Raw genomic sequence first — 14,733 nt, 5'->3', positions numbered from 1 at the left:
TTTTCAGGAATATATTTTCAGGATTTCTGCAATATCGGTTGAATAAATCGATATTCAAATTGGCAATTTATCTCGATAAAATTTCGAGGATAAAGTATAGGATAAAGTATAGTCCTGACGTAAATATAAAATATGGGATGACGCATGCCGCGCGAAGAAGAATTCATACTTATGTTCTTACGATGCTTGACCTATTGTCTAATGAGCGTATAAACATATTGATCTTTTCGACTCGATTGTGAGTCACGTACTGCGGTACAGTAAGTCTAGACGCGCTGGCTAACTCGTTCTTTTTTTTTTCCGTGGAACTTTCGAAGCCGGCGGCATTCTAATAAAACTTACGCAAGGCTGGGCGAGTAATGATTCACGAGCCAGAATATCACTGGCATTATCGTTGCCAGCGTTTCAAATAAGTAAGTGTGAACTGGACAGGCTATGATTAGCGTCACCATCTCGGCTGAGGGTGTATCGGTTAATTAATTCTATACCAATGCCCCCCCCCCGCCCTTTAAATTCTCGAGCCCGCGCGCGTGTGTTGCATTCGACATGCTGCCAAGAAATTTCCAGTTTTCTGAACGACATTTTCATCGGGTAAAAGATGCGGGACGTACATACGTGTTAAGATTTTTTTCAAGCATTTTTTTTCAAGCATTCAAACGCATCAAAATTTTCCGTATAGTCTGGAAAATTTCGTTTTCAAACGACGAAGCGCACGATTTTAAAATACTCAAATAAAACGCTAAATTATTCTTTTAACGATAATTTCTATTTCTCATAAGTAAAATGTTTTCAAAAATTATAAAATATTTTAGATATTATTTTCTGAATGAATATACTGCTTTATAATTAACAATTATTTTGTTATAAGAGAAATTCAATAATTGTGGGCAATTTCATAAAATCATGCGAGTATTATTGATCTTATCACATCATCAGTACACATTAGCGTATATCTTCAAGGAATCATTCGGAATCATTGAAGTATCATTGAAATATCTGCAAATCCATTGTTCCTTTATTTCCTTTCAAGAAAACACTGAAATTTCTGTACGGTTACACATTGACGCCAACGAAATTACGTTCACGCACGTGTTCCGCCGGCGGCCATCGAATTATCGATCCGTCTAACTTGTGCAATTGTAAATTGACCGAAAATGTCCTTGGCATTGTACTAACTATGGAATTAGCGCAAAACAGATTTATGGCAATAACAACGAACGCAAATGGAACCTCCGTGCCGTCGTAATCCATCCGATAATCGTGCCATTCAACCACGACGGACGGGACAACTTCATCTTCACGTGTGAATTGTAAAGTTTGTTTTTTTTTTTTGTATATACTACGATCTCAATATCAAGTACAATTGTCTTTACGTAATCACTGATCCTTAGTCAAGAGTTGGTATCTTCCACTTGATTATATGACATCACTTTTAGCGTGATCTCACCGCGATGACAGTAAACTTGGGAGAATGAAGGAGAGAACGGTGCGCATGATTGCATAATTGTATCTCGGCAAAAGCGCAGCTGTAAAAATATTTATCTAACTTTTCTGAAGGTACCTTTTAATGAGAAACGGAAAGAAAGCGGCAAACGACGAAAAAAAAAATAAGAAAAGCTGAAAATAAGGCTTTTCTTAAGCCTCTAAAAACTCTGCGAGTAATTTCCTTTTTGTTTCTCTTTTTAAAAAAAGACATTGCGATGTTATTTTGTTGCTTTTTTTAAAATCATCTTTGTAATTGTTCTTATTATTTATTTGATGTGTTATTTAAAGCAGATTTCTCCAATTTTTTGACATTTTATAAAATTTCGTATATATAAACGTTAATTTTAATACTGAGAGAAGAGAAGATTTTGTATTTTCAGCTTTTCTTATTTTTCAAGTTTTACGTTTCATATGCAATCGGCCGTTCGTAATTCTATTGGTCACTCATTGTTGCAAAATCTCAGGTAATCCGCGTAAACATGGTCGGGTCTCGAGATTGGCACTTTCGAAACTGAATGAAACGAAACTTTACGATCGAGCAATTCTCGCGAAGGCCGTAAATCATCGAACTGCAATCGCGCACAAGAAAAATTCCGGCAAAAACATTTTTAACCATTTACGGATCATCGCTGTGATAATGGTTACATAAAATATAAAATATATGTCGAGCATTAAAAAGCATTAAAAAGATTACATCAAGACAATACCGATAACAATACGGGTTAAAAATTATTTTTTAATTCAAACTTTTAACGTTGTGTTAAAACAAGTTTTCGATTTACATCTCTAAATTCAATTTCCCGAAAGACATTGATTAAGTCTATAAATACCATCGAATATTCTGTAATTAGCTGTCTTAGTTTGACCTTTAATATATATGTTCGAGAGGAAGTCGGTGATCTTTACGACGCTCCGTACTTGGTAGGAGCCGAGCTTTCCTCGGCGACACGGTGCAGTGAATTACTTCTATGAACATATACAATGAACTACACTTTTGTAATTGAATCCCAGTTTAGATAGAACATCTCTGATGCAATTTCATATATATTGGATTTTCATAATTATATTATCATACGCTGAAAATATCCCAATAAAATCTCGAGAGTTTAGTTACTCATCTTAATTAATTTGGAAATTACTTTATTTTGATATTTTTATATATATTAAAGAACCCTGCAATTTTTTAAAATTATTAAAGATGCGGTTTAATATCGTACAATGATACATCTGAGAAGACGCAAATAAATAAAAAAAAAATAAAAAAAAAAAATAAAAAAAAAAAGGAGAAACGTCATAAAAAACAAACATCTGCGAGGATATTTGATTTTTATACGAGCCACCCAAGACTTTTGGCGACGACACTGCCTCGAGATTTTGATTTCTTGGAAAACGCCGGTAAATATCGTTTTATTCGAACGAGGCTTAAGATCGACCGCGGCACGTCTCGTAGGTGGAAACGGCGCGGCGCGGCTCGCCTCGAAACAATCGACTCCTAACGCTCCTCGATTGCGACCGGAGCAACGTTGCGCGCGGAGGACAATAGATCCCCGGGTTCGATCGAGGATGCCATTTATGGCATCGCCGTTGCGAGGCAGGCAGTCGTCCCTGTCCTCGAGTAGCTGTCCCGCATGGTTTCGCGAATGCGAATGAGCGCATGCTAGTTCGACAGCGATTTCCTCTCGATTAATTTCAAAAAGAGACCGTCTCCACAGCTCTCGATAAGGACTATTGATAAAAACGTCTATTGATAAAATTTCATCATGGTTCTACAATTGCAATTGGCGTTTCTGCTTATGTCTGATATGTTTGTTAACGAGATAACTAAACGAATTTCTAAAAAAAAAAAAAAAAAAAAAAAAAACTCTTTTTATGTATTTTTATGTTTAACTTTCCGCACGTGCTACCATTGTAAATTTGCAATAATTTTTTTGTTTCATATTTTTTTGTATTTAAATTTTTAGTTTTATTTTACCAATCTTATTTCCAACTGTTATGTACAAATTTTTCTTTCATGTTATTATTAGGCGATATTTTTAAATTCTTTAAGAAAATATACATATTTTTTTAAAACAAAATGAATATATAAAACATATATCAAAAGGAGTAAAATTATAAAAACATAAAAACATTCAGATTGCATTTTTGCATCTTTGCAGCAAAATTATTACTTCTGACAAAATCGCAAGGATAATAGAAATAATCGAAGGATTAATTTCAGTTGAATATTTCAGCGAATATTTCGACTTTCTGACGTGTCACACGACTGATAAAAACAATGCCGAGCGGCTTTGTCTTCCTTCTCGTGTTACCCCGAGTCGATTGAAAAGACCGCAATCGCCATCTGGCGCGGCTTCTCGCAATGCTACTGCGAAACTCCATCGGTAGCGAATGCAATGTATTCGCGCATCGATATAATTAATATAGATCACATTCCAAAATAAAATTAAATTAATTACTTTTCAACATTTTTTCCCGTTTTAAATTTTTCAAGACTTGCCAGGAGAAAATAGTTTTTTTATTCTCAACATTCAGAAAAGATAAACATGCGTTCAATAATTTTTTTAAATAAAAAGCTTCACTTTCATTTCTTGCGAAAAAAATAGATTGATAAGAGTATATTTCTATATTTATAAATTATGAAAATCATCGTCTCTCAAAATATAATATAATTAACGGTAGAATTTTTTGCTCATATATATATATAATTTTTCATTATATGTTTCTAAAAAATAACATGTCGCAAGATGCAAACGTAATGTTTGCAACGCGCTTCTCACGTGGGCTAATATTTATCGTTAACGCGGTTATTAATTACGCGCGTTAGCATGCTCAGCACGCGTCTCGCACTCTCGTGACAGAGAAATTTCCTGCGCCGCAACATGATACAATCTTGAAAAATCTTCCATGGTACCGCAATTAACTACACGCCGCGTGCGTTAACGTCGTTGCACTTAAAGGCTAATTCACGCTGTATGATTTTCGACGTAATCGCAATCCTAACTGTTCGTCTGATTCGCGTGTCTGTATACACACATTTACACCGCATCTAAACCTGATATCCTTCTCTCACTGAAATTATCGCGAATTAAGAGAGATACAAGTAGGAGAATTCGAGATAAACTAATCTTACATGTCGCATATTTTTAAGCCCGGCTTCGCCGGCTTGCATGTTAGAAGGCGAGTTTACGAGCGACCTATCGGGGGCCGCTTTCGTCGATTGAAAATCAATGACATGCAAGTGGAACGGCTGAAGGTGTATTTTCTACATCGAAAAGAGTGCACCGACCTCTTAAGCGTCGTTTTCCGTTTAATAATTGACGAAAAGAGCATCTGTGCAACCGTATGACCGGATCGCGTGTCTCGCCTTAGAGACACGTCGTGAAAACGATTTCGCGTAAACCGTCCGAATAAACCGGAGTATCGATCTGGTTATTATACCGCCTCGCGCTCGAAAGAGTGCCGTGACAGTATGACGTCGAAGCGAACGTCGTTAAATGTGCCAACTAGTAACGGCTAGTTGCATTGGCGAACTGCCGTGTAAACTAAATCCAAACGATTATAAGCGACGTTCGAGAGGATGACCGTGCCGTGTATCTAACACGTCATCTAGATCCAGATCTATTCAGATTTTTTTTAGACGCGCATATCCGATTCCGACTTTAGAATAACGATGTGTGACCTTTAACATTTAGCATACGAAATTATATTGGTAATGATTAATAAATAATGTAGAATATTCTGTACAATAGCGTCTATTTTAACTTCGACGATGCGATTAAATTTTTGGAAAATAATAAAGAAATGATTTTATAAGTAACAGTTTAAAAAAACAGAAATATGTGAAATTAAATAGTGTGTAAAAAGATGTGAGAGTTAACTTTTATATTTAGTTCTGGAATTTTATATTTAATTCTGAAATAAACAATATATATTTAGCCATATACGAAGAGAAACTGCGTGACTTAAAGAAACTGGAAAGTTAGGACCGTATGTTTCCACGAAAAAATATATTTACGGTTCATGCAAGTCTAGTAACAAAGTTTCAATCGGAAAGTTCCAGTCAGACCAAGGTAATGTGAGAGAGAGAGAGAGAGAGAGAGAGAGAGAGAGAGAGAGAGAGAGAGAGAGATAGCAATAGCTTATTTGTTGTCCACAGGGAACTTGAAATTTATTGTTATGTCCGATGGAACTTTAAAGAGAATCCAATTTCCAGAGTCGTATTTGTTCTATTACCAAATTGAACTTTTCAAATAACTCTTCACATCCACAGAGATAAATGTTTTAGACAAATTATATGTCTTATGATATGTGTATTATGCGCTTAAGATCAGTTTCGTGAAAGTTTTGTTCAGATACCTAACTTTAATTTGTACATTTTTTTACGGAACGAATTTATGGAATAAAACTTTTTTATTAAATTATTTTACCAAAAGGTGAGTATTTCAATAAATAATGTATATATAAATATTATTATATGTATGTAAATAATAAATTTTATATATGTTGATTTGGCACTGCCAAAAGCAATTTTTCTAAACATTAAATTTTACCAAATTACTCGTGAAAAAAAAAAAAAAAAAGGCATTAAGATCGAGTTAGCACAGTTAGCGCAATTTTGCACCATATATAAGTACAAGTTGCGCTCAATCTTATATTTATCCGCATTTCTCTCGGTGAGTATGCGGTCCGCAAGGCCGTTGCTACATTTGGGTTAATCATAATCCAAGCACCCGTCGCGAAAACTGGATACCACTCGGGAACGACTACATTATCATTATGTCTGCTTCGAGAGCGTCCAAGAAGGCGATCGGGGCAAGGTGAACGGGCGAAGAAACGAACCTGTTCTTTGATTCATTGCTGAATTAAGTCCAAATGTAAATGATAAAAAAATTTTTTTTTAGGAAAAACTTTCGTCTGTTCTTATCAAGAAAAAATGCAATATTTGAATTATTAATCAAACTTGTTATCAAACTTCCGGAAATGCTAATTCTTCAAATATAAAACAACAAAAAAATAAAAAAAAAAAAAAAGAATTGAATTAAATTAAAAATGACCTATTTTCTTAAACAAAAACAGATTACAAACGAGCATTGTTATACAAAAAACGAGTCAATCCAGAGAAAAATAAATTAAAATTTCATATACAAATTTCGTAATATATTGTATAATTTATTTCATATATAAAAAAAATTCTGAAATTGGTTTATTTATACACAAGATATTTAAGATATCTCTGAGTCTGTTGAACAGATTACTGAATGGAGGTTCCGTCCAAGCGATTATTTTAGCTTCTACATCTCGAACTGGAATTAAGCTCAATGAACGTTTCGAAGTGTATGTCTATGTAAGTACATAGAAACAATGTCTATTCCACACTAATGTCATGTAGCTTGCAAGAACGGAACGAGAGAGAGAGAGAGAGAGAGAGAGAGAGGGGGGGGGGACGCAACAGCGGATTAAACTCGATTGTGCACATACATAACAAGTTCGCGAACGACTCAGCGACTCATGCTATTCCGCTTGACGTCTAATTGATCGCGATTGAACGCGCGTCCCGTGACGAGACCGGTAATGCCGCATCCGAGAAGCCGAGAAAAATAAACGCCCTCGCGGCACGTCGAAGAGCGTCGCGCTTTCCAAACGAAATAACAGTCCGTTCGCGTTCGTGCGCGTTCGTGTGATGTAACGTAACGTTTTCACGATACGCAAACGGTCGCCGGCAATCGATTAGAGTGGTATTGTGAAGGAAGAAAGACTCGGAAAGACATATTGATTTCTTCACAATAAAAAAAATAATATTGATTTCTTCGTATAAGAGATGTATACGCCACACTGTTTTCTTGCGCCCCTTCTATAAGAATTCGCTCACATTACTTCTCTCCATTCTTACATATTAATTTCGAGATATTCTTGCACATTTTTATATCAATTTTCAAAATCTTAATTTGTTATAATAAAATTTTGAATGAATATGCAAATCGAGGTTAATCTTCTCCTAGTTAATAAAATATTAATTGCGGCAGCAGTATTTATACTCCAAGTAACTCCAAAGTTCGTGTATATAAGACAAGGGATGGAAAATCTATAACACGTGGCTAAAAATAATAAATTGTAACCTACGAGAAAACTTGCAACTTGAGTATGAACATTATAGAAATTTATTATCATAATTTTGTATATATTTACGTGTTTTAAAACAAATATTCCAATTAGGATTAGGATAGAAAGAAAATTTTACGGAAAAGCTTGAAATGAACACTACATGTTCTTACACTAAACACATTTTTATAAACTTTTAACTATTTTTTTTTTGCTCGTACAAAACGCACCATTAAAAATTTCAAAAGTGTAGAAATACAAAAAAGTTGGAAAAATTACTTTTTTTAAACAATACAAATGTGCCATTTTGTTGTTTATTCCCTTGTGTAAAAAACACATGACACGTTCCTTTGACTTTCCGGTGAGGACGTCATTAGCGGCAGAAATGCAATCGCGAAATTACATTCGATAAATGTGATTACGGACGCGTCCGTGATTTACAATCATCATCATCAGCAATTGCCGGACAAATGTGCAGAGAAAGCGTATCCGTAAAAAGCGGATTAGTCCTAGTTTATTAGTCAGCGTGATTCGCGTTTATAAACAAGGCACAAGGCACAGAGACTTGTCCGACAATATAAATTGTCGCCATTGAGTTTGCCGAAAGAATGAATCCGAAGAAAGTAATTTTCGTCGATCTCGCAAATTGCATTAGCACTTAAATAATGTTGCCCTAATGACGTTCATTTTCATCATGTCCTTTTCAATTTAATAATAGAGTAAATTAAAATATGTATGTATACGTGTGCGTATTCTCGTCTTTAATCAATTGCATTTGCATCAGATTGTAAGTAACATTTTTACAAAATTATCATCAACACCGTAATTAGTATCTCTCTTTTGAAAATTTCATTTTTATCATATTATCTTATAAATAGAGCAGATTTTATGATAAACCGAAGTTGTTAAAAATTATTTCTCTAAAAGTCAATAGGATAATTTAATAATCTTGTTGATCGTTATGTTTAATAACAATGTTAATCTGTCTGATCTGTCAAACGGTTATTGTGCATTTGGCAAAATATCTAATGGAAGGGAGCTGGCAAGATAAAAAGACGGCCTTGCCTCGCTGCTGTTCTTGCATCTTCCGCACGAGTGTTAACCGGGTTAATTAAGCTTATCGACGTCGTTCTGCACGACTTTGGTACCGTTACGTCGTGCAAGGTCAAAGAAGAGTTTTTAAGACGTCTCATAATCCGGATATTCACGCAGCTCCCTTCGACGTCGACTTCGCGATTCGTATTATTAATTAATAAGACGTAACGCACCGTAAAACTTTGCCACTCAATTGAATCGAATAATAATAGCGGATAATAATCTCGGATAATAATAGCGATGCCCACTGACTTGCTCTTTTAAAATTATTATATTATTATTTCATAATTATATAATAATTCTTTTTGTAATTATATCAATATGCATTTTTATCTTGCAATTTATGTTACATATTTATTTTTTTTTTATGAAATAAGCTCGGCATTATTAGAGTTATGCAACAAAATATATACGAAATGCGTTTAAAAAAAAACTTTATATTCAATAATTAAAGACTGACGTGCTATTCAACAATGTGAACATAGAAGCATTCGAGTGAGAATTTGGTCTATCCGCTGTAATCACCTTATAATCAGTCTATTAACGGAAATATGTAGGGTACAATGCATGGGGGAGTGCTGCACCGTAAAGTTCGCGTTAGTTTTTGTAATCCTACTTTTTTCGCAAGTACTTGAAATTAAAATCTCCTTTAAGAATTTTTATCATAAAGTTATAATGATTTATGATGTTGAAAATAAATAAATTTCTCTCGGTAAAAGTGACAAGTTTAAAACCTGTAATTAAAATTAAGCTACGTAATGCGTTATTAAAGATAAAAAATAAGTCATTAAGGTAACAAGTTTATTATTAAAATTACGGTCGAGGATATTCCACGATCCCTCTCCCCCTTCTATATGTTTACATATCAACCAATAAACCAGCGTATTCATAAATGGTCTATTTATATATATATATATATATATATATATATATATATATGGCAAGGAGAAGCTGCACGTGTTATGCAAGTTATATATCCACATACATATATCCGGCTCCGAATGGCGGATTCTATGGCGGATTCTAACCGCGATGACGCGCGATGTACGGCTGAATTTCCGTGACGTAGATCCGATCGATTTTTCGTGACGAAAGGTCGCGGCGGAAAGCGTCTTCCGAACGACGCGGGCATTATTCTGAATCTCGTTGAAAACGGATACAGTGTCAGTGACCGCCAAAAGCACGCTCGGAGGCCGAGCCCTATTCAAGGTCCAGCGATTCGGTGACCTTAAATCATCGCCGATGTACCGTACGATTGTCGCCGAGCGAGCGGCGTAGCTACAATCGGTCGGATTACGCAGCGATACGCCGTTGAGACGTCACGAGAGTCACTCATTGTCGGTTAACTAACAGTATAAATCAGCATTTAATATACCGTAAGATGAGATCATATCGAGCCGGCGGATGTAACTCGGGGTAGGGCGGGAGAAGAAGATTTCAGTATAGTTCTGCGAAAGATAATTAAGCGGGATCTGTCGTGGAGATAAAAATCGAAATTTACAGTTTCCAATAAAACTTAGTAAGATCAAAGGGAAAAGAGGATCACGACGCAAGTGTCACATCGTATAATACATTTTCTTACAAATATTGTTGTGATAGAGCAAGCTTGAGAGAGCGTTGAGGAAGCAATTACGGAGATTTGTCGTATCGAAAGGTGGCCGTTTGATAATGAAGAGATTAAATCTCCCTTGTATTTTATTTAAGAGAGAATTAAATTTTTCCCGTCCCAACATATCGCAGATAATTCTCCGATAGATCCGTTCGGTTAACGGATGGTTAAATCGAAAAACACAATCGAAAGTTATAACCGCGCCGTTAATTACCGGCGCGAGGGATTAATTCATTTCGATAAAACTCATCGACGCTCTCACGAGCGTGAAAACGTGAAAGCTTCCTGCCTGCAATGGCGACGATAAAGCACCGGCGACCACTGCCAGGAGAAAATTCGAAAGCTGTTGGTCGTGAAAACCTGTCCGACCGAGTCATCGCTGCGGTTACGATTCTCGTTCTGTTCCATTCCGGGACGAAATCTGGGCTAGACGCGTGTGAAAAAAGATCTGCCAGACCCGTCGGCCTATTTTACGACGCGTGCCTCTCGACCAAATCATATTTTATTTCGTATGACGTGTCCACGGCGTCGAAAATCGAAAACCGAACAGGTAAAAGTGAAAAGCGTCAAAAAAAAAAAAAAAAAAAAAAAAAAAAAAAAAAAAAACCGCTTTCCACGCTTTCCACTGTGTTTAATAATAACGGTAAAAAAAATGAGATCTCTTCCGGATCAATAATTATATGATTTCGAGGCGTGAAATTGTTTTTTCTTTTTTTCGCAAGTTTTTCATTTTGACTTTTGATTACCTCTCTTGGAATTAAGGAAGCATTGATGTTGATACGAAGCGACCACCTTATACCAGAGACGTCACGAAGCAATACTTTGCGATACGTGTGATATCGCACACAAGAGAGAGCAGCATTTCTTTCTTTCTGTGGCGACGATGAAGACGCGCAACAGGAAGAAGTGGCGTGAGTTTCGAAGTACCTGGAGGTCGCAGGAACGACAATACGGGATTGACAAGCCGGGAAACGATAGCGCGCTCAACGATATCATCGCGTTTCGACGAGAACGATTCGCAAAAGTTGTGTTAGTTTAGCCGTATTAAAGTTAGCCTCCCAAAGTTACTTGGACGAACCTTGAGAAACGCGTTGCGACTTCCAACTACTTCTGTCGGACTATTACTTTCTTCCTTTCTGCGAGCATCGACCCATAGACTTAACGTATTACGCGTGACGAGGCACATGTTGATCGACCCACGAACGACAGCGAAACATTCCAACCTCGGAGACAATGAGGCATGATAGAACGATGATTCCGCGTGTTCTGAAGGACTCGCTTCGTCCGAGGCGGACAATAAAGGGCCTTTCTTCAACATTCACGCTTTGAGTGTTTGCTCAATGCTCAACTTCAGTTTCGTTATAATGTTAATAAAAAAGTATCCCACGTTAGAGAAGTGTGGAATTTTCACTTTTATCATGATATTTATAAAAAAAAAAAAATGTCCCACGTTAAAGAAATATACAATTTTTGAGTGAAAATATTAAAAATGTGTTTCATTTGTTCACTATTATGACAGAACAATTGGGAAGTATTTGCTTATTGTTCGCCCGATCGTTCGATAATGAGCGCGTTATACGAACGATTCTCTTCATGGGCACGCATATTTTTATATGCAGCTACGGTGAATAGAAATCTCAGAATAAATGACCTTTGCATGAAATTTGCATTATATCGTTGTGATTGTAAATTAATCGGATTTAAATTAAAGGCGTAGCTACTTTGATTAGCAGTAAGATCACGTAAACCCATAGAAACTCTACACAACTGCAAATTTGTTATTTTTCAATCGGGAATACGACTTTACACGTTCATCCCCGCGTTATTTTTTTTTTTTTCGCGTGAATTCGAACGTGTTGCACAATCGGTAATTGAGAAAACGTCAATGCTTGAAGGAAAGTTCGTTTCTCATAGACAAATTGAATTTGCGAAATAAATCAATCGGTGACGTTATGTCACCGCGCGTATAGTCGATCAGCCAGGGTCAGCCGTGAACATATGTTGCAAAGCGGTGCACCCATGACATTTTCAACCCTCGTTCGTTCGTTAAGAAAAGGTTCAAAGGTCGAGGAGCGTCTGCGGCACCATCGAGTGGTATACAGTAGTATATGATGCGCGATATTTTAGAAAAGAAGCGTGTTCCGAACTTCTCTTCCAATTTACCAGCCCATTCACCTCCGCTACGCTTTCAATTGCATTTCTCCGAGAAGAAGTTTCTAACGAGGCCGAGGTCGGTTTTCCGCGCCGATCAATTAGCCAAAGATATAGAATAGCTAACGATCTTTAGCATTTTTTTTTTTTTTTTTATTAGATAGGTGGTACTTGACGTTTTTTTAAATATGAGTGGGATACGAAAATTTTATAGTTCATAGGTTGTAAAAGATACGTTGTATTAAAAGATATTTAACTGTTATAAATTTTTTCAGACAAATTTAAATGTTTCCGTCGTCAATGTTCGTAGAAATAAACGAAACTTTGAAGTTGAAAGTAATAATATAATTTAGAGCGGATATATTTTTGCCCGTTAGTTAAATACACGTAATGTTTTTAATTACATCGGGAAAATCTACGTTTCCAAAGTAGAAATCTCGGGAAGCCGTATTACGCTTTCCGTTGTCTCCAAGGTGGGAAGAATTGCGGTCGTTCTCGATGCGAGGCACAAAGGACGATGAGCACGGCGGTCTTCCGCCGTAGTTTGCGGAAGAGGATATCTCGCAGTTAATCGGATTTTGAACAACTTACTTTGGAGTTTGTGACGTGGTCGGCAGGCACAGATTCCGGAACGGTTTGCAGGGTGCTCCGCATGCTAGCGGACATTGTAGGCCAGCCAGTTTTACTCCAGCCTTAGACCTTCCTCCGATGCTATGTCGATGCACCCTCTTCTCTTCTCACGCCTGAAACAAAGAGAGGACAGTGAGAGATTCCGGCCGGTGAGATTAATAGGATCAAGCATTTTCAAAGCCCTTCCCTCTTTCATTAAAAGCGAAAGAGCCTTACGGTCGCCTATAAGTTATTAATGATTCATAGTGACTCGACGTAAAGGAAAAAAAGTGATTATAATGTCAACGAGAGAGAACCAAGCGAACAGCGTCCTTCCTCTTTCGCAGTAGCTCTCTCTCTCTCATCGAAGCAGAGAGCAGCGAGATAATTAAAAAATTTTTAATAAATTTCGCAGCCACGATATATATATATATATATATATATATATATATATATATTTAAAGTGTTATAAAATTTTCTATGTAATAAAGTATCTCCACTTGACTTATTCATAAAAAGTTTCAACACACACACACACACGAACTCATCTCTCTCCGTTGTAACCAAAACCCTTTGATCGCGGGACACCACGGATAATAATTACCAACATTCATCGGCATTAGGGCCATCCCAAATCCGGCGGATCGATAATCTCATTTTCACCCAATTTAGCGGAGCGCAAGATCGATCTTGCCCGGATACGGCGCCCGATATAGCAACGCAATCATGATTGACGAAGTGTGCTTTATTAATTGGTATGCACGGTAAACCGTGGGCTTCAATTACCACGCCGGTGGTATCCGCGTGTGTTGCGTGCGGTGTGTGTATGTGTGTGTGTGTGTGTGTGAGACCGCGCGCGCGCGCGCGCACACACACACACAGATCGCCCGATTGTCACACACACGAGCGTGCGCGATCGACCAACCCGCGAAACGACACTGTTTACATACAGGAGTACAATATGTGTGATTAAATAAATGTTACCCGCAGCAAAGGGCAACGAAAATGTTAACGAGTTTTCGCCAATCGTCACGCGACGAGCCAATCGCGTATCGCGATTATTATTAGTTAACCGCGATATTACGCGTGAAGTGTGAGTTTGTGTGTATGTGTGTCTGTGTGTGTCCTTTTATATTCGTGAAACACATTATTAGTTAATTTTTGAAATTTCTATTTAGTTTCTGGTTTGAATTAAACGACAGTTTCACTTTGAACTCACGATAGATATATAGATGTAAAAATGTTAAGAAATATTGAATAATGTGACGAAATCAATTAACATGTAATAACAATTTGTTTTCTCGATTTAAAATTTCGGCTTAGCAAAGTATGCGGTGCGCGGTCTGGAAAGGGCTAAAAAGGATACGATCCTTCGCGCCGAAACGGGATGGACTCGCACACAAGTAGGCGAGTGTGAATCATACCTCGCAGCAACGGATACGGATGGAATGTAACATCGGGCCAACTTGGGCTCTTGTGTGTCTGCTGCTGACCCACGGCGAGCGATACGTTCGTATATTACAATTCTATTTATATATACGCGACAAGTGCGACCATGTTTCCCGCGCAAAACACCGATGTCCATATTCTGAGTCACACAAGTCGGAAAATTAACCGTGTAAAAATTGCTTTCGCAATGCTGCATTAGACACACACGAATGTTTTATTTGCGATTTATCTTAATG

The 14,733-nt window shown here is 37.0% G+C and overlaps 1 protein-coding gene across 1 annotated transcript in view; it reads right to left on the bottom strand.

The window, feature by feature from the left end:
* LOC105430832 (serine/threonine-protein kinase MARK2) overlaps positions 1-13,173 on the bottom strand; it is an 84,582-nt gene extending 71,409 nt beyond the window's left edge. The window contains exon 1 of the mRNA XM_089079167.1: positions 13,031-13,173. The gene's annotated coding sequence lies outside the window, so the exon portion shown is untranslated. The remainder of the gene's footprint in view (positions 1-13,030) is intronic.
* Positions 13,174-14,733: the final 1,560 nt, after the last annotated feature.

This window comes from Pogonomyrmex barbatus, unplaced genomic scaffold (genome assembly GCF_055798465.1).
Source record: "Pogonomyrmex barbatus isolate J1 unplaced genomic scaffold, ASM5579846v1 scaffold3, whole genome shotgun sequence".
NCBI lineage: Eukaryota > Metazoa > Arthropoda > Insecta > Hymenoptera > Formicidae > Pogonomyrmex > Pogonomyrmex barbatus.
The sequence above is the reverse complement of the archived record's forward strand: the minus strand, read 5'-3'. Positions and strand labels throughout refer to the sequence as shown.